At 39.3% G+C, this 27,722-nt stretch overlaps 1 protein-coding gene across 2 annotated transcripts in view; it reads right to left on the reverse strand.

Moving 5' to 3' along the window:
- The window catches only part of Meis1 (Meis homeobox 1), a 129,927-nt gene that overhangs the window by 72,257 nt on the left and 29,948 nt on the right, over positions 1-27,722 (reverse strand). The window lies entirely within an intron of this gene.

Below are 27,722 nucleotides of genomic sequence, written 5' to 3' on the forward strand. Positions count from 1 at the left end.
GGGAAGGGACCAACTCATTGCTCCAGGGGACTTTTCCTCTCACTGTTTATGTATAAAAGAAAGAAAACCATCCTCTCTTGGGACAGTGGGAATGCAGAAACGCAAACAAGGCTGTCTCCTGAAACATCAGGCTGGCCTAAAGGACATTCGCACACTGACCCCAATGCCGCAGCGAAGATGGGGTCGATCCACTGAGCGGTGACCATGGCTGGCAAGGCCTTTGAGCAATGAATCCAGAGGCACAAAAACTTGAAATCTACCTGGAGCGAGACAGAATTACATAACACAGACCGACAGATTCGTTCCCCATCTGCTCTTGGTAACTTCCTGGTGTGGATGGGACCCCAGTAATAAGCTGACTAGGAAGCAGCATTGCCCTCCCCTCCTCTCACCGAGCTCCTTCTTTCCCAGGCCTGAATACTGCTCTCATGAACTGCCAGCTCTAAGGGATTGTTCCCCTCCCAGAAAGACCTCAGAATGCCAATCGCAGGCCTGCCTGACTTCTGAGTTGGCCTGTGGCCTAGAATTCCTCGTTGCTGGCCCTACCTTGCAGACTGGGCATGCTGACACGTCAGGCCTGAACTTGCTACATCCTTTGGACACTCTATCTAGGACCACCCAGCTGCCTACACAGAGGCCAACTTCCATATCCAGGTTAAGTGCTCCAAAGCCACATTCCTCTTAATAAGGGCAGTGTTTCTGCCCTGTTCCAGCCTCCTCTTAAAGGGCTCTCTGTTAGTGGAGTTCTAGCAAGCCTCCTAAGCCTCGGCGTTTCCTGCTTCCTAGCGTACAAACGTGGGAAACAGCCCCAAGTCACATCCATTCAAATCCAGGTGCTCTGTGAGAAAATGTTTTCCATATTGGATAACAAAATGGGGCATGGGGAACATAGCCAGCCTCTTGGTGTCTCATTCACACTCAAAAAGTTATTTCTTGCAGAAACATCTCCAAGGTTACTCTCCATAGGTTAGGAATCTCTGTAATATTTGGGCAACAAGTGCTCTCCTGTGCAGTAGAGACAACGAGAGGAAAAAGCAAGTTATTACTAACACAATCTGATCGTTGAGTAGGAGCAAAAAGGAAGGAAAGGTGAGCAGTGCAAATTCAAAGCTAGATTAGCTGTCTTCTCTAGTTAAAAGACCCAAGTATGATCAAGTCTAAAATATGATTTTGCCCAGCATAGTGTACATGTCTGTAATCCCAACTACTCTAGAGGCTGAGGCAGGAGGATAGCAAGTTTCAAGCCATCCTGGGCAATTTAGCCAGATCCTGTCTCAAATGAATGAATGAATAAATGAAAGGAGCTGTATCACAGGGTATAGATATACTTCCCCAAAATAGGTGTGTGTATGTTTTTGTGTTTGTGTGTGTGTATAATTTAAGCAGGGGTGTAACTCAGTGGTACAGTACTTGCCTAGCATGTGCAAAGCCCTAGGTTTGATTCCTATCACTGCAAAAACAAAAACAAAACAAAAGAAAAATACATATATATGTAATTTTAAAGAATCATCATGGCATGGAAGAATGATTTTCTTCAGAGAAGCCAAAAAACTTTGAAGGTATGGCGTGTGACTATTTTGGAAGAAAAACAAAATTATGAAAGCCAGCCCAAGTGATCATTGTCACTATCAGCTAGCCAATAGCCTCTCTTCTATACTGACTTGTTTTCCTTATTAAAAAATATTAAATGGGAAAGTGAGAGTTTTGGAAGTATGCTTAGGCTATCTGCATGTAAAATGATGGTTTCAGTTTCTTGTGAAAATTGGCAATGAGTCAACAGCAAATTCCCACGTGGTCAGAATGATTTCACAACGTTGGACCCCTGTTTCTCATCTTTTCAAATTCCCTACTTCCTTGGGCACAGCCTCTCAGGGTCAGAGCTGGAACTGAAGCTCCAGGTCAGCTACTCTCTGTATCACCCTCACGAAGTGACTCAGTTCTTCCTTGGCTCAACACAGTGGTGGTGACAGGGAACTAGCTAACTGAAAGAACAGTGTGGGAACAAGCGAGATTATATATGTAAAGCCTCTTGGGAAAATGTGACATGTTGTAAAAATGTCCCTTCCCTTGGGAGAACTGTAGGATCACCCAGTGTAGGGGTAGGGGCATTTTCTAAGTGCAAACAGTTATAGCAGGTATTACAGTAGATTTCCATGACCTATTTATATGCAACCATTCCTACTTAACTATGAGCTCCTTAAGCATGGTAAATGGTCTTGTTTATTGTGTATAGCCTCAGGGCCTGGCACTAGCAGGTAGTCAGTATTTGCTGAATGAATGGCAGACTGAAATCATGAATCTATTTAGATTTATTTGAGATTATTTAAGGTGGTTGGGGGTCAATAGAAAAGTACGTTTAAATTTATAAGTTATGCTACAGGATAAAAAAGTTAATTTTTTTACCCTGAGTTTGGTCTGCTCTTTATATATATATATATATATATATATATATATATATATATATATATGGAATGCACAGAATTTATTAAAAGAAAAATTTAACAAAGCATTTGGTCATGTATTCTAGAAGTTCACTAACCTCTCATTTCCACATGCAAAAAGTGGTTACATATAGAACATGTGACTAGTTAGTTGAAATAAGTGATGGAAAGAAAGGCTGAAAATACCTCACATTATTCCATTTTTTGGCCACAAGTGAATAATGAAATGTGACTTTCATTCATCTGATTAAACCCATGTTCCTATACAGCCTACCATACTGCCACCGACATACGCTGAAGGCAATAATACATTCCAGAAAAAAAATGAACTGGCTAAAGAACTGTCCTTTAACTGAATTCTACACATATTGCCACCAAGTAAAATATAAGCTAATTCTCTCTGTCTCTCTCTCTCTCGCCCTCTCTCTCTCTCCCTCCTTTCCTTCTCTCCCTTCAAATGGGTCTGATTAAGCAATGTATGGGTTACTCAGAGAAGGAGCAGTAAAAAACAATCATTTTACATATAATGAAGAACATCAGAATTTTCAGCTGCTCTGGGTATTAAAAAGTGTATCATAAAGTCCTTATGATACTGGACTGTGTGGTTTACTGTTAGGGGAGGCATGATGTATGGTGAAAGGTGGACACAAGCAGTCAGGAATATTTGCTTCCTATTCATTTGCAATGAATGGAAATTAACATCATAACAAGTGGATGCTCTGTTTAACTACTCCACAGAATATATGTAAAGAGTAACGATAACTTCTCAGCTTATTTTAGCATTGACATAATGGTGGAAGAACACCAACATCATTTTCCAAAGATATAGGTTAAAAAGGGGAATTCAGTTATAAGGTAATAACTACAATGGTAATAACAATATTAATAAGACTGAAATCCCTCGGTCCTTAAGGCAAATCAAGGTCTAACTCAAAACTATAAAACAAGATACAAATAGCACGGAAAGATAGCAAAGTCTGTATTGAGTTGGGAGAAGCTGAATCACAACAGACGGAACCATGTGCTTTCTTTATCCAAATGTTAACTCTATCACTGGGGGAGCGCCAGGGGAGAGGAGCAGATGATTTAGCCCCAGACTCATCTCCAATTTACGCCTTCAAGATTGGACTATAGAAAAGTAAATACCAGCTTTTCTGCAAATTACACCTGCTTTACAGTGTTGAGATAGCGGGTGGTCTCTTAGGAAAACCAAGGTTGTGAAATTTAGAGTTTGAATACCACGGGTCATTTGCTTATGTGTTTGTTTGTGCTGTATAGACCTGTCAATCAACAGAGTCCCCAAATCTACCCCCAAAGTTTAAAGTCCCCCTTGGTGGAATGTCAGTTTTCTCTGATTTCTCTTTATGAAGACGCAGTGGAGTAATATGTTCGAGGACATAGGCAATACATAAGTCTCATTAGAGCAACGAGGCAAACCGCTAATCACACTGGTCACTAGCATCTCTATGAACCACCTAGACATCCAAATAGGACAGCTGAGGAGCTCTCAGGGGTCTCCGCTGCAGAGGTCTGCGGGAAGAAGCTGAGGGGGCTCGCATGCGTCAGAGTGACACCTGCACCAAGGAACAAGCATTTGCACCCTTCTTCTGCAGCCAGCTTGATGAGAACGGCCACTTGCTGGGCTGCATTGAGGAGGCAGTTTCGCAAGAGCAGGGGCGACCAAGTGAAAGAGGTATTGACCACAAGGGCTATGTTTTGAACACAGCAAACCAAGCTGGATTGAGAACTAGGACCTCAACGTTCCCTGAGTCCCACTTTAGAAACCTGTCAAGGAGATCTACACCCAAACAACCTGCAGGCCAAAACAACCTGCAGGCGCGTTCTACTTTCTGACTCCTGCAGACTTGTGGAGTTGTATCCATAAGGGCAGTGACGCTTCACACAGGCTGAAAGGCTTAGGGCTGCCTGCACACTGGCTGCCTCTCCTGTTCTTGTGGGACTGAGACAGGCTCCCTCAGGCCTTTCTAGGGTGTGTGTGTTAGAGTGCCCCCTGTTGCCGCCCCACCCAACCTTCCTCCTCACACCTATATTGGCACATGCACAAGTAAGCGAATGCCCACATGCCTTTGCATTTAATGAGACACTTTCCTTTCCGATTTTAATTTACACTACTACTGGCAACTCATGACAGACTCATAATTAAATATCTACAATAAGCTGTGCTTTCACAATGTTCTGCCCAATTTGGCACAATGGAAATTCCCTTTGAAAAGATCACATAGGTGGTGCTAATATATTTCTGGGAACAGCTTTCCATGGATCAGTGAATGAACAGGGGAGACGGATCCAAATGAACTGCTTCCATCACAGAATTAAAGGAGTGTACCATGTATCCCCTGAGTATTCTGCTAATGTTTTAAATGGCTGTCAAGTAACTTTTGGAGGCCAGAATTTGGTAACCCCCAACCACGCCTTCTTATGGCATTTTTTGGCCTAACTTGATAGATTGATTCTGAAAACATGCACTAATTTCTAAAATGTAAAACAGACCCACTTGTTTTAGGGCCTGTACAAACAGAGGACTAGGAGAGTGGAAAGAGCATAAACAATGTTGTTTATATCGAGGCCTGAGAAAACTGCTGCACTTTCCTACAAAATTGCAGGAAGTATGAGTAACCCCCACCCATTAAGGTGGAATCAGAACCATATTTTCCACAGGAATGGATACCTTTTTTGGATACATTGACATTAAAGGATCCCAAAGCAGGAGCACAATTAATAAAGGATGGGTTCCCCTCTATCCTGTGTCGGAAAGGGCAGAAAATTCCAGCCACAAACAAGGCTAAAAAGTTAAAACTAAGTGAAACCAAACACAGCGCAATGGTTGATGTGAGAGACACTGAACCCTCTTTTTGTTCTGCTTCACTTTGGACCGCAAGTGCAGGCATAAAGATGGTCCCTCTAGCTGTGCACCTGAAGAGGCTAAGACTGCATGCAGGGTAGCTGGCTTTCTGCCTTTGAGCCCCTGAGTTTTGTAACCTTGTTGGATTAGACCTACTTTATTCCACTTGTTTTCATCAGTTGCCTTCCTTAACACCCTTCTCCATTTTTTTCTTGTTGTTGTAACAAAACTATATTTAAAAGCAAGCAACAGGAAGCTTTTACTTGGGAAGTTGAGGTTTAAGCACTCAGGGGCAAACAATGAACGGGAGAGATAAAGATGCAACGCAAATGGTAGGGAACAGACCTCTGCTAGTTTCCTGCCAAAGTTGACTTGTGAGCATGTGTGAAGCCACGATATGGACTAACAGTGCTATTTTGCTTTTATTTACTCCAATTTATTTGTTCCTGTGAGAACCTCTATAAAAACAAAGTGTGGGGACAAACAATGGAACGCTTACCGTCTCCTCCTTGCCAAGGCCTTCATTTTACACATTATCAAATGTTTCCATCAGGGGAGCTCAGTCCATTCATTCAACTCTGTGAACTGCAACCCAGATCATATGGCATTGGGTGGGGGTGGGGGTTGCCTTGCCTATCATTGAAGGAAAGACAGAAAGACAGGTAGAAAGACAGGAAGACAGACAGAAAGAAAAAAAGATAGCAAGGAAGGAAGGAAGGAGAGAGATGTCTCCCTGTCACCTATCCTTTCTGTTTGATACTTTCAAAACAAACTTATGGCATTTTATAACACTTTCATACGGCCACCATGTCTCAAAACGCTCCAGTTAACCAAAGCTTTTTTTTAAAAAGTAAGCTTGTAGGTCCAAAACAAAATTTTATCACCATTCCCTCTTTTGGCCCCTTTCCCTAAACAGGTATCCATGTCAAAGGAGAGCTCTCCAGTTGGGCGTTTGTTTGACCTAGGTCACACAAAGGTCAAGCTTTTCACCAGTTGTTAACACAAAGCTTCCAGCCAACCCACCCTCCAAATCCGGCTACACAGTCTTTTCCCATCTGCAAATGCGCTACGCACATTGGATTTTTCTCAGTTTTGCAGGAACTAACAATCCCTTCACTGTGAAGTGGTCTCAGTGACAGATAAATAGGTCAAACACTCTTCGGTGAAACCGTAGACGCTGAATTTGCCCAATATGGAAATGTAATGGATTTTGACTTTTTCATTTTTAAAAAGGCTTTTTAAAGTGTTATTTTAAAACCAGTTGAACAGATTACTTTATTCCTTTATTGAACTTCAAGGGCTGCTGTCTTTAAAGCAGTTTTATGCAATCCAAACTGTATTCTTACCTCTCTCAAAGAGATCAATATTTATTCAGATTGATTTTTAAGATTTACATGTGAAAAATAGATAAAATTGGATCAAATATAAACAAAACTAATTCTGTCAACTCCCATGAAAGTCAATAAAGCCAAAATAAATTTAGCAGATTTCATCTACCTGCATTTGAGAATTGTTTTACTTCATTATTTCTTATAAACTTACTGAGCAGAAATTTGCTTAACTCTTACCCAAGCTTCCCTTACTGAAACAATAAGACTCTCTATGGAATATTTTGCACTTGAATATTATCACCAGGATAGCATATGGCAAACTAGCGGTAGGCAGTTTATCTTCATCCTCTTTGTAAGCTAAAATTAGCACAATGCTTTTGCAGCACTCTACACTTGACTTGGACCACGGTGATATTCTCCACAATGCTATGCTTGTTCCATATCCTGCTCGCTTCCAATATTTAAGCAAATTGGTTGAAGTCTTATATTCACAATTGTGGATACATTTTAGTACAATATAACCCCAAAGTAATGCTAACAATAAACGTAAACCTACTCTACGAGGAATCAACCTGAAAAATCTTCTTTCATTTGCCTTCTTAACTATCTTAGCATTTCAACTACAAAGTAGTTCAAATGCTTATAGAGGCTAATTGTACCAAGTGGGATATTTATAAGGTTCTGAGAGTAAGACACAATTACCTTCCTAAACAACGAAGGCTTATTTTTATGCTTGCTTACCATATTCAGTTTTTCTTAGTCATATGCCCTTGATACTAAAAATGCCTTGTTGCTAAGAATTAAGCATGCACTTTCCGAGGATTAAATGAAGGTGATCTGCCAATGCAAAGAGCTTACTCTTTAAACAGGAAAGCAGCTACTGGCTAGCTTCTTTGAAAGGATTACAACACAAACAATGATTTTAAAAACAATGGAAAAGGTTCAAATAATACATCCCTTTTAGTTGGCCTGTAGCAGTGTAATCTTCTCATCAAATAGTTAAAGACAAAAAAACCTCAGGAAGAATTAACTTTGGAAACACAAGATTGACAGGTAAGCCACAGAAGTGTATTTACACTGGGAAGATAGAGCACCTCTCTCCCCTTTGCCCCCACTACCACTTTTAATGCTATTTATTCAGACAGATGTTACATTAACAAGATTCTGCTGCCATTTTCACTCACCAACATCGGACTGAAGCTTCTATCACTCCTATATCCACCCTGTTATTAGCAGATTAGTTCTAAGATGAAAAATAAACGCTGACTTTATTATGTAGATTTTTAAAATCCTCATCATTTCTTGAAGAGAGAAAAAGGAAAAACTAAGTTCTCAAAAACTCATCGCATAGTTGACCTGGTCATTTTATTCTCAGAAGTATATATTTTGCCAAAGGAGAGAAACAAAAATTCTCCACAAGCCATATAAGGTAATTTCATACATGATCTAACTAATAAGATCTTTTACATGATGTAATATTAATCCTTCTAGCCTGCTTACTCCTAACCTACACTCCCACAAATAAAGTACATTGGGGGAAAAATCAGAATACAAATACTCAAATAGGCAAACCACTTGAAAATTTCTATAACAACCACACTTTCGATGTAGTTAATGTAGTTAGATGTAGATGTAATGTAGTTAGATGTAGTTAGATGTAGACTTTATAGTCTACATCTAATCAAAAGGCTGATAATGCATTTGAAATTTTTAGCTATATCTGTGTGTAAAAGAATCAACTCTGTAATATTACTTTGTATCCAGATATTCAGAAAACTCAGATGTTGAAGATAACTTCTAATTTTTGATTGTTATTATGAATGCTAAGTTCTAGACTCAGAATTTCTCTTCACTGACCATAAAATTACGTGGAATTTATTGACCTGCTGCAAATTTCAATCTATATGTAAAATGTTTATTCAAAGTTCTTCATTCTACCTATATATGGAAGTAAAGTTTCAACCTGGTTCTTAGAATCTTAGTATTTCAAAGGTAAAGGGAAATATTTCCATTACCTGGACCAACTTATTTTATCTACAGAAGAAATTTCATCCCAGCAAGTTTTTATGATTTGTCCATCCTAAAGAACATGGAGCTTGAACTCCAAGGACAGTAGTTTTCAGGGTCTACCACACACCCACTAAGAAAGACATTCAAAACCTCACAGAATGAAATTCACATAAACAAATATTTAAAATAGAAATTGATCAGCATGAGCCAATCCTCACATATAATCAAGAACAACTATTTTCCTGATGTCTCAGAATTTATTTCAAAGATGCAACAATAAATGGTGCATAGCTTTGATGTGGATTATAGATATTGTTGAAATAAATGTCTCTTCAGAAACCCAGGGATTTGTATTTTTTCATAAATTGAGGAGCAATAAATGGTAACAGATACACATATGTATACATACCCATATATACAGACAAAGCAAATTTGGCAAAATGTTAACCATGGTTAAAATGGAATAGTGAGTGATAGGGATTTACTGCACTATTTGTTCAAATTTTTATATGTATAAAATACTCATAATAAAAAATTAGGAAAATGCTAACAAATAATATGTGGGAAAGGATCTGCATGAAATACTCCACAAATCTTGCCCTATACTTTTAGTTTTCCATGTAACCTGGTAGGTCAGGTGTGAAGATTCCTGGACATTTTAACTGTGGGGTAACCCAATGGAACAATCATTGTCCCAAGTATAATAAATTCCTCTCTTTAAAGGAAGTGGGATCATGTTTGTTTGTTGAGAAACCAAATATACTCCTTTGGAATGGGATGCATTTTCAGCTAGTACCAAAATATCAGGCATTAATGTAGACGAAAGAAATACTAAAGCTGATTTACTACAAACAAATGAAAAGTTCCTTATAGATAATTTGTATCCCCATAACCTTCCAAAATCAAATTTCCTTAGTCACTCTTCAAAGGTAAGAGATATATTGAGCTTTATTTTACCAACTGTAGTTGCTATAAATCTAGTCATGTTGTAGATATAGATATATAGATATGTAGATATATAGATATATGCCCTGATTTCTTTCACCTTAAAATTTACCACTAAACATTGACATCCTGAAATTCAAAGGCCCAATACTCTCTAACGGCTTCATCAAAGACCAAAGATTATTGTGACAAAATGAGATCAGGGGTACAACTCCGTCACTGGGCAAATTCATTCCCTATCCTAACTTGGTTCCTGTGAAGAAACCCCACTTAGGACTCCTGAAGACTCTCAAGCATAACCCAATCTGACAGTCACAAAGGGGCGAGCCATTCGATATGTCACCTTTCCTGACACCACAACCTTCACTTGCTCACACTTCAGTGTGTGAAGTAAAAGGAATATGAGCAACCATCTGAAAAGAATTCAGCGGATCAAAGCCTTGTGGTAAGAACTGCCCCAGTCTACAGCTTTTCTTAATTAGTTCCTTCCTCATCACCGCCTTGCAGGTAAAAATGATGGACAGGGAGGCTACTTAAGCGTGACAGACACTTACAAGGGAAGGGACTCCCACATGAGTGGTCTCTCAGTGCCCACCAACTCTAGAATGCTCTCTATCTTGACCCCAAAGGGCATTCAGACAAATTCCATGTGAACTGGAGATACACACAATAATAACACTAAACTCTCAATTTCTTGTTATGTTATCACTCATACTCAGAAATAAGCACCTGTCCTCACCACAGTCTCTGTCAACAGAGAAAAATAAACTAATTGGTGATGACGATGATGATGAGACGATGATGATGACAGCAGCAGCTAACACACACAACGCTTATCATGTGCTAGACCCTGTTCTAAGTTCTAGACAGTAACATTTTCAATGTTCTCAACAACCTCTTAGTAGAGACTAATGTTACCTCCATTTTGCAGGTGAGTGTAGGCTGTTTCTCAATGTAGGAGACACTCTATGAATTCAGTGAATGAATGAACAACAGAATAAATACAATGCTAGTCAGTGCCTGATCATTTCTTTCTAAAGGGCCTTCCTAATTTCATTCTTTTCCCTCTCTTTCTGATGAGAAAGAGAACCGGTGGACAAATTTTTAAAAAAAATAGACTGGAAAGATTTCAGTTACTAGGTTATTTCTTATCCTGGTACAAAAGTAAGGTGTTGGAGTTGAGAGCCTGACCAATTCAGCCCTTGTTCTCCCATTTACACCCTTACACTTATGTAATTCTCACATAGGAAATAGTCGTGAATATGTGCCACAAGGATGGTGATATAGAGCTCACAAACTCCAACTAACAAAACAGTTGTTTGTTTAAAGGTTTGCCATCATCCACTTGTATCTAGCACACAGTAGGTGCTCTCTAAATGCATGTGGGGTAACAGGAAATCAGAACAAAAGAGCCGCATGTTTTCTGATTCTCTGATTCCATATTCATAAGATTTTCTCTAAAAGGCCCAAATTGTTAATGCCAATCTCAGTGGAAGGAAGGAAACCAACCCTAGGTAAATGCCATTTATTACTTTAGGTTGCTGTTGGAAAGGTTATATCTACGTATACAGCCAAATAAATAATAGTGTCATGACTACGGAGATGCAAAACTGAAGGGAACAAAGACAAGCACAAGGTAGCAGGCTTAGGAATCAAGGCAGTGGCTCCCAATTCTTGCACCCACTCTCTTTCTGCCTCCTACCCCCACCATCACAGGTCACACACAGAAATGGCTGCGTCACTGCTGTCATTTCGCTTTTCTGCAATAGGAACTGGATTAGTTGTAGCTGGCTAAAGCTCAATACAGATAAGTCCAGAGCAATGCTGATAGGTGGTGGGAAGAAATTTGAGGAAGTGACAAGAAATGCCACATCATCCACCATAAAGAAAGCTTTCCCACAAAGTGGCCTAGGAGGTGGCTGCGTAGCAACTGGTGATCAGAAAAATGCAGATAAACGCAGAAGTCTTATAGAGTCAGGACAGAGAACTGGCCGCAAATAATTCATGCCTTTGCCACATCCTTCAGCAACTACTAGAGAAATGCAAGACCAACCCCCCACACACACACACAAACACATACACATATTTCTCCCTCAAACAGCTGAGAGGACCCTGAGCTGAGAACCCTAGGTGCCCTTTTACTGGGGACCAGGATACCAGAGGCAGCAGCCCCAATTCTGCTCATTTCTAAGGTATCAACCATGGAGTCACCATTAATCCTGAGGGAGTGTGTGTGTGTGTGTGTGTGTGTGTGTGTGTGTGTGTGTGTGTGCGTGTGGTATTTCTAGGCTGCAGGGAAGGGTACTGCCATGTCAGAAATAAACTTTCCTAAATTCATTTGCCAAGGAATGGACATCATAACAATCTACAATAACATCTGTCTTTGCAAAGATTTCCACTGTTCTTCACAAAAGTTTCACAGAAGAGTGGAAGTCGGCAAGTAGTTTTTCTCTAATGAAATTTACAAGTAAGGGAAATAGATCCTGGCAAAATAAAGTGGAGGTAGTGCATCTCTTCTGTTGTTGGTTTGTAAAGACAGCAAGAAATTCCATTTCTTATTTTATATGGTATGACTTGTTTCACTTGTATTTTAAAACTTCACTCAAACCATTCCAGTGAAAATGTTTCCCAAATCTTGCCTGAGACACTGTCAAAAGGAAATCTACATTTTGAAATAGACTATAAAGTCACATATTTTACCAAAAAAAAGTACTGTATTTTGTACTATTAAATAATATAAGTGCCTACCTGAAAGGGCAAACTGGGCTAGATCTCAGCTTGCATACCAAGTGAATAAATCCCATCCTACCTGTGTTCCAAACTTGCTTGCAAGAAACTCTGCCTCAGATTCTGCTATCTCACATTATCTCAAACTTATATCCAGAGAAAAATTCAAATTACCCATAACCCAGAGGTTTCGGAGAGGACATGGCTATTGGCCAACCATATTTTCATGCAAGGTAGCCAGGGAATTATTTCAATACAGTTTATTTTTACTCAGAACTCTTTGGAAACACACCAATAGGAAATGATTAGAATTACATTTACTTACTCTCACATATTAGCATTAAATTATCAGCTGTATTAGTGGTTTACATTTACATTAAACTTGCAAATTATATAGGCCTTATTTTCATTCTCTGAGCATCTTAATTCTTTCCCCCGTATGCATATCTAATCATTTGCTTACCTCTTATCACTCCGGGAACCTAGAGTTCTTAATTCCATGGATTTCCACAGGGCAAAAATCTAGGCCACCGTTTATGCACAGAAATCAATTCAGCCATCACCACACTATGCATCAAAATACCATTTTAAGAGTAAAAGTTGAAGGCAGTGGCATTGAGCCAAAACACCTCTCTTCAAAGCGAGAATGCAGTGGGATTTTTAAGAGCAAATAGGGCAGGTCACTGAGGCTTAATGCCTCACCAAGAAATGGGGGCTCCTTAATGGCCCAGGGGTTCTTGATTGAAATCAAGGACTTGACACTGTGTCCCGAGAAAAGCACAGATTGCTCGTCATCCCCCTGCACTTCTGGAGTGTTCCATGTAAATATTCGCCTGGTCAATTTTCTCTCTCTGCTCCTAGTGAGATCATACTAGCCAATTATATTTTTATGTTTTAATTAAAACCAGAAAGAGCCGCGTAAGCCTATTGCATTTTTTCCAAGATCTTCATTTCTGAAATACAATATTATATTAACGTGATAGCTTCAAAAGAAACCATCTTGCTAAGTATCATAAATCATAAGCACATCATGGTCTTTCTCTAGAAGTGTATTCAAACCACTAATTTCACTATTCACAGACTACCACTATGCAAATTTACATTAAAGCCATAAAAAGCATTTCTCCCATCCTTTCCTCCACAATCCAAATAAAGGTAACTTAAGAATATCTGGCAAAAGGTATCTATGTTTATGGCCATTTCCCACAGTAAATAGGGTATTTTCCTCTGGGAATAAAACTACTGTTTATAACCCTTATCAGCTCAACAGCAATATAGCCATCAAGTCCAATCTGTAGTGGAAAAAAGTCAAGGTCAACAAGTACTTGCATTTTTGTTTATCTTTAGCTGCAATTGCTACTGACATTCAATTGGGTAATAAAGATGAAGTCTATCAAATGTTCCCAATAAACAGATGATCCAAAAGCTATCTCAGTACAAGGCCATGGCTAGGTAATCAAACAATCCTGTTATAACAATTATGATTTGAGTAAATTTATTTATAGATGCAAACACCAGTGGGCTCTAAATGAATATTGTCATACCATTCCCACCACTGGGGTGATGGAGTGAGGAAGTACAAAAGGACTCCTGCTAGAATCACCCTCCAACAATAACAGGCATCCTGATGAGCACAGAACTATCCAGAGAAAAGGCTTTTCCCTCTTATCTTTTCTATTTAAAGGCAATTTTGTCTAACTCAATACAGCCATGTCCTTTACTATGGCAGCCTGATATCCTGAGCCCAGTTGTCTCTCTCTGCCTGAAAACCAATTCTACGGTTATGTGGGTGTGTGTCTATTTGGAATTGTTGCATTATTCCTTTAAGCCAGCATGCTTGCTACATTAGAAAACACTTCATTTTAACTTGAAAAATGCTAGAATTTGTTCAGTATGTTTAATTCTAAAGACTTCGATAGATATTTGGAATAAAGACCACATCATTCTTTCCAGTCCATCTTGAAGCTCACTGATATCAACAGGAGTTATGCATTTGGATCCCGGCAGTGCATGGCTCTATGCCACATTTGACTTACAGATTAAAAATAGAATCTGTTCCAGTGGCAAAGTAAGACACATTAAACTTGCTGCCTCCATCTGAAAAATGAAAATTAAATCTAAGGGCTGCGGCTAGTATCTAAGATGATAACCCTGACCCTCAGAATGCAAACGTATTGCTTCCTCTTCAGTTATGAAAAATGAGCTTCAGAAATATTCTTGGAGCCTAAAAGTAATGATCCACCTTTTGTGATGCAGCTTTTATTCACATTGCATCATTTAGCAAAGCAAGTAATGTTTTCCAAAGTTTATTCCTTTTCTACCAACAGCATCAAAAGATCTGAAAACAAAGTAAAGGACTAAAAATGCATAAACCTATATAAATCCATGTACTGGGAATATAGTGAAAACTACACAAACCAAAAAAAGGAAAGAAAAAACAGACTAAAAAATCCCCACCAAATCCTCAAATCCTAGACATACAAAATGAAGGACACTATTTTTAAAGACAACTTTCATTGTAGACCTACTAAGTACCAGGTGATAGTAGTTTTAATCAAGTAAGTGCTGTGTTGGCATAAAAAGATACGCTGCATTTTTTTAATGTTCTGCCAAAATGTCAACATTACCTGAGTTGTATCAACAGGCAAAAGCATATATTTTTCCTAATCCTAGATTCTATTAAGTGTTGGGCAAGTAATTTGAAGATTTTGCATAAAAAGGAAACTTATCAGCCAGGAAGTGGGAAAGGCTGTAGCACACCAGGCTTAGCATCCACTGGGAGCCCATAAACATGAAGGTCTGGGAAGCAAAACATTTACTACGCGATACTCAGGAAATGTTCATCAATCAGTTGTCAAGCAAAGGGGGAAGTCACCTCATTTTCAGAGCAGTAAACTGGTGAAATGAGTCACTGAATTCCCATGATAGCTTGACTATCCTCTTCCTTTCCACCAAGCCCCCCGTCCGCATGGAACCAGAACCTTCTCCTAGAGAAAGCAGTACAACAGGAAGGGATAGCAGGACGTTTGTGAGCCACCTTCAGGAAAGGGTGGGAAAAGCATCATTTCTGCCCAGCAGGTGGGGGGGTGTCACAGTTAGCATTGAGGAGTTGCATTTTCCCCACATCTAGAGAGTGGAGGCTGCACTGAAGAAGTCAACAGACAAGTTGGAAAGGCTGCATAGTCCATTCGGCCAGTATTCGGAAACCGTAACATCCTTCCAGACCCTGCACCATTCTCGGTCTGGTCCTGCCCTTCCCTCTAGCCTCTTCCCTCTGCCTTAGCTCAGATCCTTAGCACATACCTGTCTGCAAAACTATAGGGCTGTCTCCAGCCTTCCTATGCATGGATTCCTCCTTCACTCAGACCTGACCATGCCATAGAGCTGCTCTGTTCAGTGACTCTCCACTGCTTATTAAACAAACTCCAGTCTCCAGGATCTAGGACCTCTATCCCTCTATTCGCAGTTAGGCCCCTGCTGTCTCTTGCACCTCACCTCATACCATCCTTTGTTCATGCTGAGACACACCCAGAGCTTCCACAGTGTCAGGCCTTCCTTCTCCTTTGCACCTGTACACAAACACACTTCTTTTCCTCCTATTTCTTCTTCTCCATATGTCTCAAGTTTTCATCAAAGACTCACTCCCTTTGGGAAGCCAAATGGCAAGTCAGTAATTTAAAAAAAAAAAAAAAAAAGATTTCTTCTGAGGCTAATTCTGGGAGACAAGCCAGTAACTAAGAACGTGACTGCAGTCTGTGTGAAGAAGTCACATCTGAGTTCTTCTCAGCCTCATTGAGAAAGAGTGCTACAATCCATTAAAGCCTGTCGTGGAAAGTCCCTGGAGAGGTCACACCCATCCAGGTAGTGGCTGTATCTTTGCTAGGTTGTTGGGTGCTATTCCTTGACATCCAAATTGTCCTGAGCCCACTCAGAGATTTAACCAATGAGGTGCTGTTTGCTCTTCCACTAAACTGTCAGCTTCTTAATTCCAGAGATGTCTTTTTCACTCTGAATTCTCACATTAGCAATGGACACTGGATTAAACTCATTAAACTAATGAGACTGTCTCTGTCTTCACCTCTTCTACCTTTGGGAGTATTCCTCTCATAAGCTTAAAATTCGCAATATCAAGCAATACCTTTTATTTGCATTAAATGTTTCCTTTTCACATAAGGGGATGCCCTTGGTACTGTGCTATGTTTATAGAAATATTCATCATGCCCTGCCCCTTCCAATTTATAGGCCAAAATCAATTCCCTCAGAACTTTCCTTTCTTAGAGACTGGCCCCTGGAATCTTCTATTCTAGCGCCCCAGCTCAGCCCTTCAACATCTGCATTTTAACCATCTTCTATCTAAATCGCTCTGATTACACGGACCCTGTTTCCGGGGACAATAACTAGAGCAACAAGAGCATTCTTATCTCCAACCTTGGCCCCAAATAGTGGAGGAAAAAGCCTGGAGACTGCAGAGTGGAGTGGAACCTCCATAAAATGGTCAGAAGAAAATATACAACTGAAGAAAGGCCTGCTGACATTACAAAATGATCAGTCTTGAATCATATTAAAACAGGCTGTCTCTTTCAGGCATGGAAATCAAAGTGAGCTTAATTTCCAAGAAGTTACAAGTAAGAATTGACTAAATATTATTCTACGCCTCTTGTCAAATCAAGCAATCAAATATTTATCAGGGGTTATTATAGTGGCAGCCTTGTGCTAGGAGCTGAGAGAAATATAAGAGTCACCAGATGTTGTTGAGGATGGCGATCTATGCCATTTCACCGGACCTCTTCTGTTAACGCATGAAGGGAATTCCTTTTAGACTTTAATTCTGGTCAAAAGGATTTTTCTGAGTTACTTTCCTGAATGCTATAAATCTTGTCAACTAATTGTACTTCACTCTTTAGTTTGGGTATTAGGAAGCTCACAGCCAAATTAACTGCCTCCTTCTGGCAACTGTACGTGATCCTATAATACAGTGTATATTCTTTTGTACTACCTTCACGCTTCACCTTAGTTTTATGTTATTGAATACTCATATACTTCTGTTAATTTCTTTAAATTCTTTCTTAGAATAAGGAGGATATATACATGCCTGTGAAAACTCAATGTACAAATTTACAAACATTTGACCCATATTTTTAAAATTTTTCAATGGTGAGAATGTGATACATATCCAGTAGATACTATATTTCAAGTTTTGATCTTTTCCTAGGCTGGCAATACACAGTCTGATACTCTTTCAAGGTGTTAGGCTGCAGCAAAGAACCACATCTCCTAGTCAGTGATAAGGTCATAAGAATGAACTACTAATACTCTACAGTGTGTTGTGTTGCTAATCTATGATGTTTGATACGTTAGGTGCATTAAACTCATTTTCTATTTTCAATAGTTTTAAGTTACAATGGGTACACATGCATGCAATATCATCATAATTCAAAGAGTATCTGAATATGCTTTTATCCCAAGGTATCAAAGTAGAAAAAGGATGTCCAAATGCTACCTGACCAGATTTCATAGGTACATTTTAATAGCAATACTCAAGGAAAGATTTAAACAACCAAGTGAAATTGTTAAAGAGATAGCATTGATCAAATGCTGATAATCAAACAAGCCTATTGATAAATATTTTTACATTCACTCTTCAAGTCTCCCTTTTGAAAATGCGATTATAAATAAAATATAACATTTGCTACATAAGGTCATGATCTCTTTTTCTCCTGATGAAAATAAATAAAAGGAAATTCTACTTTTTTTTTTTTTTGCTAAGAAATAAAACAAGCTATGCCTCAGAGGGAATGAATATGGGTTGATATTGGTAAATGGGGGAAAGCCAAAGCTCACTGTACTAATCAGACAGAATGCTTTCAGGTTAAGTAATTATGGAAAATTTTCTGCAAGACTGAACTAATCCACAAAGGCAGACACTTGAGCAAAACCCAACTTTACCAACTATACGGCTGGGACCAATCGATACAAAAAATAGACAACACATATATCTTTTTAAGGAAAATGTTTGGCATAAATTTACAGTTTGGGTAATTTTTTGCTAGGCCAACAGCCAAAAGCTCTAGTACTATCCCTAATTAGTGCTATCATTTATGGGGGAGAAAGATAAAGGCAGGGACAGAGCTAAATATCGCATCCCAGGGGATGAAATCGTATCTGCTTCCGGGAAGGGCACACGGCAGACATAAAAACTTTTTCCCAAGGTATCCCACTTACTCCTGCTCCAGGGCCCCATGTTGGAATTCATCCTCACCCCCCGCAACTGTCACTTCCTCAAGAGATCCTAAAATATTGCTGCTGTTTCTGCCTATCTTTTGTTAGACATCCACTGAGGAACACAGGATGTTACCCAGGGGTAGGAGCAAACGGAACAGGGAATTACATAGTTGGTGCAATTGAAAGTACAGCTCCCAAACCCATCTACCACCAACTTCTGAAATAACTCCTCCCAGAATCTTTCCTCAATTGTTTCTGTTGAAATGCATCTCTGGGAGCCAGGAAAGGTGAGAGCTCAGCACCTACTTGCACTTTGACAAATTTCCACAGGAAATCAAATCTCTGCAGTGGTAGTTTGAAAATGAGAGTTCTCAATCCTCTTTAATAAATAATGATTCATCAATGGCTAAATGCCTGTAACTATGTGAGCAACAGGATATTCAAAGAGAAAAACTAGACAGTCCTCTCCCAGGTAGTCTTCGGGAAAGGACAGCCTTAAATGACTCATTCCAATGTATGGTAAAATGATAAGAACACAAAATATTAGGTTAGTGCAGAAGAGAGTCACTCCCTCAAACCTGGGGGTTTATGCGATACTTTTCATGGAGATAATACTTGAATTCAGTTTAGAAGTTCCTTACCTGGGCTACACAGACCTCCCTCTACCCCAAGGATAGAGTTATGGATAGAGTTGAAGAGAGAGATGTAACTGGAATGTGAAAAAATTACATATTTATTCCCATTAATCTCTAATTAGGATTAGCATTTCCTTCACGCATGGATACAGGAAAGTAACGAACCACAGAATTATTAGCAGGACCTGTGACTTTGTTCCCCCAAAATCATATTTATGTATCATAATATAGTTATCACAATTATCTTACATTTTTCATTATTTCAAAATTTCAGAAGACAGTGGAAGTACTTATAGGACTTGCTATTTCATGCAAGTTTAGCAAAGCCCTTACATTATTATTACTACAATTCTTTGAAAATATCTTTTTCAGGATGGGATTTCCATAGCATTAGTTCCTCATCCAGTCCTATGCACCATGTACTTTAAATTCATTAATAAAGATACTACTCTGATAAAGTGTCCATTGGCTTCACCAGATTGCCAAAGGATTCCCCTTCCTTCCCCAAGATGTCAAGATCTCCTAAAGAAGATAAATATGAGTTGGCAGCCAGGTGATTAATGGTGACAGAAGCAAAGATGATCTCCATGGCTCAGATAGCAGAGTGGCCACACATTTTGTCTCAGCCAGCATCGCTGACCACACAGTTCACCATAGCTGGGTCAGTGGCACATTGGAAAATAAATACACAGATCTTTAAGAATACTTGGCATTTAGAGACTACTTTACTGATGCATCTTGATGCTCCTGGTAGCAGACACAAACTTTCTGAGGACATAGGATTTGACCTACTGATTTTTATAGCCTCATGCGGAGCATCAGACACATAGTAAGCACTTAATCCATTTTGATGACTTGACTAGAATGATAAATTTACATTTCCCCCCTTAACTACAACTTCTGATATCACTTTGGCTCATCTACAGAAGAGAGTGTAATTCTAAACTTTTTTTAATCTCCTTGGGCTATGTTAAATGAATGCTTCCCTAAAATTAACTTCCTCGCTCTGCCTTGCCAAGAATGACATCGTGTGAAGAATCCCCACCTGGGACAATGGATTCGCTCCTCATGTATTTTTGTGGGTAGAAACTAAAACACATGTTTAAGCTGTGCCAGGCTGTGTGTGGTGGCCCTGGAATGCCTGGCAGAGCCAACCTGAAAAGCAAGTTATTACTTCTATTTTAAAACCCAGTTCAGAAGTGAGAGAAGAAGGGAAGGTATGGTAGAATAAGGGAAAATAATGGCCTTACATAAGAGCCAATTACAAATCAAGATCTGGCTTTAAAAGCTAAGATTACCACTTTTATTATTTACATAAAGCAATAAATGCATGTCATTAATTGAGGGTGGAATATATTCCTCTACATATGATGCACTTTTGGCAAATGTCTTAGAGTTTTGGAAAGAAAGAAAGAACTGGGTCTCATAAACAATTAACTTCTGGGTCCACTGCAACAGAAAATATATTCCACTCTCCCTGAAATGTTAATGCTCTTCTAGCCAAGGAGGATTCTCTAATTTATAGCAGACTGAGTAAAATTGAAATGTAGGTACCTTTTTAAAAAGTTCTCATGCTTCTGGCTGACCAGCCAGATGAACTGACATAACATTATTATTCATAATTCTCTACCACTACATTTGCATTTATTAAAAATAATGCAGGATTCTAGGGAGACAAAGTAATTAATTCCAGAATTAGTGTATAATTTTAGAAGTTCTACAAGTCACACTGATGTCATTATTCCTTAAAAGCAAGAGCAACAACAAAAATCTGAATCTATTACTTGCAACAGAACCCCAATATCTGCACAGGTGACAAAGCAAGGTGTCAGTAGCAAATTCTGTGACACCACACATCAAGTCTCCTATTAAATGCAAACCAAAGGGAAAATGGATTTGTGGCTTTAAGGTTACGCTTAATAAATATCACACCTTTTAAGTTTCAAAAATGAGAGTATATAAACTGATAAGAAATCCAGACCATGAATTGACACATAAATAAAAATGAACAACCATCAGGAAATATAAGAAATGACCCTGTTGACTAATGTCCTGTCTTTTCGAATTGAGGGTCAGACCTATTCAAACCCAATAACAGGAGGATGGAATCAGTAAAGGTCAGTCAAAGACAAGCTGAAACTCCAACTGTCTAGCTGACCTTCAGAGCTTTGTGACAAATTGCTATCAGTCAATGTCAACTAATGACAGGAGCTCTTTGGCTAATCAATTGTTCTAAAAATGATCAAGAAAACTACTCACAGGACAGCTCATTTTCACATCAATGCCTGTGAAGTATGAAAAGCTCATTTTTTGAGTTTTTAATAAGCTCATAAGTAAAGCAGTTACTTGGTAACAGAGGTCACCTTACAGAAAAAGACAGAGCCTTTGTCTGTCTTTTACATATTCTTTTATTACCATATTATAGTAAAAATATGCCATGGATATGCCAGAGGGCTACATAATAAAGTAGGCAACACTTCATCCACTTTTGAGATAGATATTTTCATGTTATAAAGAAATCTATTTAGCTATAAATAATTTCAAAAGTATTATTTGGTTGTTTAAGATAAAACAATGATCCCAAGTTTACTAGTGAGATTGCCTAATACAAGATGCACGTTTGAGGAAAACACTTATGGCCAAGTTCACGCCTTGAAATACTTAGTTACTACTCTCAGCTGATGAGCTTATTTTTCTTAAAGGTGGCCTGATTTCATGATGCTGGAAAGTCAAGCAAATGAAGAACAGAAAATTGTCACTCATATTTGATGAGTCAATAAAAGGGAAGCCAGGTATATTACGAGATGTTCTCAGGAAAACTGCTCTCTATCCAAACACCTAATTCAACATGTTTGATAAGCTAATAATATGGCCCTTTTGCTATCAGGGTTTCTGAAGTATAATAACTTCCCCTTTCTCTTTTTGCACCTGACTTTTCCAACCAGGAAATCATTTTCCTATTCTGCCACCACATACAAAGGCCACATTTTAATTTGCAGTCCAACATAAAACATAACCAAAGGAGCACACAGGGCTACAGTGGTATAAGGGCCACAGCCCGTGGTTACAATTATACATCACTTTTCCCTTTCCTTGAAAGTGTATTAGTCAAAAAAAAAAAAAAAATCACAGTGCTGTTGAAATACAAGAAGTCCAGAGACTGATATAAAGCTTACAGAGCAAATGAGAACAAATATGAATCAATCGAGCCACTCAACCAATAGACAAATGAAGCAAAATAAAATAAAGCAAAATAACTATTTTAATACTTTCCTTCATTTTCAAAGTCCTTGAGTTATTATAAATATTTTGCTTTAAGACTCAATTGGAATTTTTTAAAAACAGAAACCTGCTTCTGAACAAGCAGCATTAACTTTGTGTTTTCATCTGAAAAACTGCAAACAGACAGCAGTTTCAGATTACACCCTAAACCTGAGTTGCCACGGTAGTTTTTCAAATTAAAATATCTTCTGTGGCCTCCACCACTCTCAAGTTGTCCATAGGAAAGAAATAAAGGAGGGAGGGCGACACTTAAGCCGAGCCATAATTGGAAGTATGTGAAAAATGAAGTGTCAGTTTGGTCAATAAAGGGCAAAGGTCAAGGGGAACCGGAGCCCAAACTCTGCACGAAATGTGCTCATTAAGACATCCAATCAGAGTGTTCCTTCCCACCTATCCCATTATTCATCAGACAGCTGACTGTTTCAAATGCCCGGGTTTGGGCTGTTATTACTTTTCTTCTTCATGTAAAAAGGCGAGCTGGTATATAAATCGTTGCTCAGTCATCTGGAACACAATGTGGCCCTTCCCCACCTCCCCTCCCTGGGCGCTCCCCACCCCCTCTCGGGCAGCGCTGCCTGCCAGCTTCACAGGTCTGGAACAACTGCCCGGAGATTCCCCTCAGTAACGCATGGAATTGCCTTCTGCCTATAGGTTGCCTGGACTCATACAAAAGCTGGCGTGGAGGGGGTGGGGCAGTGGGCGGCTTTGCAACTATTGATACATTATTATAAGGAAATAGCAGTGCTTTTCAATTATTCTTCTTTAAAGAAACATGCTGGGTTTGCTTTTTTTTCCTCCCCCAGTAGTACTATTGTGGGTATGAGTCCTGCCCCTAAGAAGAGCAGGTCAGTGGGTTTTAGAGGTACCAGCAGCCACCTTTAGGGTTAAAATGTTGCACACCAAATTCCAATGTTGAAATCAGACTTTTTCTTTATCCTCACAAAAGGGGAAAATAAGATGAGCTTTAAGTGGGAAATGTTTCACAAGAGAAATATCCTCGCTTGTTTCCTATCCTCTTATTCTCAATTCAATAACTCTTTGACTGACTGAAATGATATAGGCTCTTAATACATAATACAAATTAATCATATCAGTCATCATGCTCCTTTTGTAAATAGCTTAATCACCATTCTACGTAGCACACAATACTAGGTTCTCACTCCCCCAGCAAAGTCTAACCCTCCTGAGTCTCAGCTGGCTCGATCTTATTCAAGGCCATGTGTTTGGGACAAAGCACAGCACTGGGCCTAGGACAGACATCTAACTGGGAAAACGGTGATCAAACTCATAACAGATAAAGCGTCTGACAGGTAGTCTGGCTCTATATTCCTAAGCCATACCAAAGAATGACATCACAAGGGATGGTGGGCCCTAGGAGCTTGGGTTCTGGAGTTAGACCCCAGAGTTCCAAGTCTCCACTGGACCACCAACCAGAAGGTGGCCTTGGGCAAGTCTTCCAGTCTCTCTGATCCTCCATAACCTTGGTTCACAGACCGAGAGGATGAAAATAGCCACACTGACTGACAGCGCTTAATGTCCTATTTTAATATTTTATTATTATCATCTATTCACTCTCTAGACTTTGGATCAAAAGCAGAAATGTGCCCAAACTCAAACTGTAGCCAAAGTGCTTGCAAAGCACAGAGTGGCTGCAGCAGTTTCTGAGAAGGAGTGGGAATCTGGAGGAAAGAGACACCAGGCTTGCTTGATGTTCACCTGCTCTAAACACACACAGCAGGATAAAAAGCCAGGACGCACTTCGCCAGAGTGCACCTCATATTATCAGACATTACTTGTGAGCCCTAAGACCCCTCTCCCAAAGCAGTTCCAAAGCCCAGGAACCAAAATCCCAGGGCCCACTCTGACAGCTACTCTCCAGTATTTCTGAACTGCTTGCTTTTCTCCTGCATAATGGGAAAGCAGCAAATAACTGACAGGAAGAAAACAAGGATTTAATCTAATATCTTTGGAAATGCTTTGAGGAAGTTAAAACAGTAGACAAAATCAATGTTGTGAAAACACAGCAGAATCCCCAACCAAATATAGATGTGAAGCTTCCCTTTTAAATGCCAATGTAAAGGGGCTTCACTATTAAAGAATCAATTTCCTGCAAGGTGCCACAAGTGTTAATATAAAATGAAAGCAGATGACATAGGAAGAGTTGCCATGATGAATAATTTTAGCTGTTGGAAAGATATATTATGTAAATCATGAATAAACATTAAGTCCCTGAATAATAATAACTTTGGTGTTTTCTTAATTACATATCTTATGGACATTCTCTTTAGCATGCTCATAATTGAATTTTTATTTCCTTTTTATGCTCATTTAAAAATTTGTCCTATAGCTATTTCACCAATTGCAACAGCCACTGATTTGGAAAATTATCAGGTACTCCAAATTCCCAAATTCACTAGAAGTTTAACCAGGAACTACTACTGGCTGAAGTCCATCAGAAGATTAAAATTTTCCCAGGTAACTTATTTTATTTACTTTGAGAGTTCAAAAGATTAGGATTCAGTTGAGATATATACAGCCTGACATATGTCTACATCGTGTGGCTGATAGGCTATTTAACACAAGGCCAAAGCCTACAGGATTTCTTTCTTTTGTTCCTTTGCTTTACTTTTTCTGTACCACAAGTGCCATAATGAAGTGGTGAAAATTGAAAAGAAATGACTGAAAAAGAAATGCAGTACAAATAATACAGTAGAGAAAGTTTTAAAATATGTATTACTCCTGTCTGTGGGGGAAACACCTCTTTGGATATGTTCTTGACAGACTGAGTTACTTCTGTCTATTGGGTATGTATAAAGACATATTTATGGATTTATAAATCTTTTGAAGAGGGCTGTTATTTACCCAGTTGACTAAAATGGACTCAAACTGTGTAAATAACTATTTAGGACATGTACTACGGGCCAAATGCTGGCACTGTTTACACGTCCAGGCCTGCCAGAAAAGGCAGGCAGGGAACACACGGAAAAGCCACTGTGCACAGCTAATCTGAAGGCTGCACAAAGACTCAGCTCCACAGGTCTCAGGGATGAAAAATGAGGTTTAGAAGGCTCGTGTTCAGCATGGAAATGGGCATAAATTGTTGCAGCAACACTTGCAGGCATCATTCTGCGTTTAGCAGGAATAAATCTCATTGCCAAAGAAAGCCCACAAAGGCAGAGCAAGGGAGGCTGAAGGTGTGGCTCCCAGCACCCCTGTTGTCCAGCAGGTAGAGGGCAGGGAGGGGACAGCAGCACAGACAGCTGCTATTTGATCTTTTTTTTTTTTTTTTTTTTTTTTTTTTTTTTTTTTTTTTTTTTTTTTTGTCTTTTTGAGGCAGGGTCTCACTATGCAGTTCAGGCTGACCTTGAGCTCACTTTGTAGCTCAGGCTGATCTCAAACTCATAAGGATCCTCCTGCCTCAGCCTCCCAAGTGCTGGGATTACAGGTGTGTGCCACCACACTCGGCTTGCTATTTGATCTCATGGGCAAAAACTGACTTTCGTTCTTCGAGACCTGAGGAAGAGGACATGATCAGAAGAGTTTTGTGTATATCATCAGGACACTGGGATTTTAGGTCCGGTGCTGTACTGGGACCTCAATTTGTCACAAAGCCTAACCATATCTTATTTTCCACATCTGTGAAATGGGGCTACAGCGGCTTCATCTGCCACCGGGATTGTTTTCAAATGGTTCAACGGAGGTCATTCGAGTGAGATAATTTAAAAATAAATTTAAAACATAATGAGAAAGAATATAAAAAGAAGCATTTGAAATACCAAACTAGTAATGTGAAAAGTATATGCTTCCTGGTTAAAATCAAATTCATTATTAAATAGGCCTTTGAAGATCACTTGTTGAAGTTAACAGAAACACCAGATTTTTTCTTTCTCATGGCCCATCAGAGGAGAAGAACTGACACTGGGCATGTAGCCTCTGAAAACTCTTATCTGAGTGTGCCTGAGAAGACTTACACATTATAGTCTTAAATTCAAGTGCATTTCAGCAGTCCTTAAGCCTTTATGCGGCAGCTCAGTTTCCTGCCTTTCTTAGATGATATATGTTTTAAAAACCAAGAAATGAAAAAGAAACAAACAAAATGCTAGGCTATGACCCCATGTAGCAATTCTGGGATATGGGAAAAAGAATTTAGATTCCATTTACGCCTCTTTGAAAACGCATAGTGTAAGTAGTCGCGCTTTCTATTGAAAGTGCTGATACCAACTTCACTACAGCGCTGTGAACAGCAATGCCATAACATATACATACACTCTTGAAAGGAAAAAGGCCCCTTGGATTTATGCTGCATATCATCTCCCAGTAAAAGTCAGAGGTTAGAGGTCACCTGCTTCTGCCTCAGCTCTGGACTAGTTTACTGTTCCAGGCTCCATTTTTACTAGGCTTATACTTCTGATGAAGTCAGCAGCTTTTCTTCGAACGATAAAATGTCTCAAATGCTTAAAATTTTATTTGTAGAAGTTGTTCCCAGGGCAAATAGCATACATGTACCTTAAAAAAAAACCTGAGTTTTCCTGTTCTGGTTTTCACAATAATCATGCTATATTCACTATAGACTTTGCAATTCTAATTGATGTCATCCAACTAAGTTAGACAACAAAATTCCTTTGTTGTCTAACCACACTCCAGTCAAACATGATCACAAACCCAGACTTTAAAGTATGTATGTACTGCAGGCTCAGAATCAACTTCAATAAAGTAGTCTTTTTATATTCAGATAAAGGATTCGCTTTAAACATTAATTGCGTTAATTGAACATGAAATCTACTGCAGTAGGGCCTCATCAAAAGCCGTCCAAGACACTTGACTATTCATTCACCTTTTTGCCGATGACTCACTTCACGTCTAAACTTTACTTCCTATTGGTTATAGTCAAACATGTACATCTGTGGACATGCACATAAACACACAGGTATGTGCATTCAAAGCACAACACAAGGTAAATTGCTATCTCTGCCTAATTCCACTGAAGCTGGCCTTGCAATGAAGTCAAGCCCTTAAGAAAATGAAATAAGTTAAACCAGAAAAATGGCTTTAACCCCACGTGGAGGGAAGCCCAGCTTAGGTTGCCCAATGCCTTTTAAGCATCTTAAGACACCACTGTTCACTTGGAATCAGAGTGGACGTTTCTTCATGATCCCTTGAAAAGCCTTGAAGGGCAAGTGGTTATGCGTTCTATTTGTACAGCAGGGCATTAGTGCCATACTGCCTATCCACGTCTGAACTTCTACTTCTGTAATCTTGCCCTCAG

This window comes from Chinchilla lanigera, unplaced genomic scaffold, assembly GCF_000276665.1.
Source record: "Chinchilla lanigera isolate Chin_1 unplaced genomic scaffold, ChiLan1.0 scaffold00023, whole genome shotgun sequence".
In the NCBI taxonomy this organism is placed as follows: Eukaryota; Metazoa; Chordata; class Mammalia; order Rodentia; family Chinchillidae; genus Chinchilla; species Chinchilla lanigera.